Below are 466 nucleotides of genomic sequence, written 5' to 3'. Positions count from 1 at the left end.
CTCATCTGTTTAGGTAAACAGTAAGGGTTAGTGTGCAAGCAGATCGAGTACTTTTATTACAGAAACATAATTTAACTATTTCTTCCTATCTCTTTCTCTCTCTCTCTTTCTCTCTCTCTCTCTCTCTCTCTCTCTCTGTCAACATCGCTCTCTATTTTCTTTCATTACACATTACCGTACACTTGAACATTGTACCTATATGTTGAGGACTAAACTTCTATGTCACAAATGTTGGGCGTCTTAAAAGCATGATGGTGTTATTAGAAGCTAGCCATTTATCAAGGTAGTTGTGGTGACCTGATGTAAAAGTGACTGTAGAATTCTTGCCATACATGACGGAGATTAAGGAGACTCGTACTCTTGTCATGGTGGCTCTTGGTGCCCAGATCCTAGATATATTCTGTCATGGAAATATACTTTCCTGCATTGCCAAACGTGTAAACCTTCAACTTTGTAAAGGGCTTTT

This window comes from Biomphalaria glabrata, chromosome 10, assembly GCF_947242115.1.
Source record: "Biomphalaria glabrata chromosome 10, xgBioGlab47.1, whole genome shotgun sequence".
In the NCBI taxonomy this organism is placed as follows: Eukaryota; Metazoa; Mollusca; class Gastropoda; family Planorbidae; genus Biomphalaria; species Biomphalaria glabrata.
Note: the sequence above shows the minus strand (reverse complement) of the source record.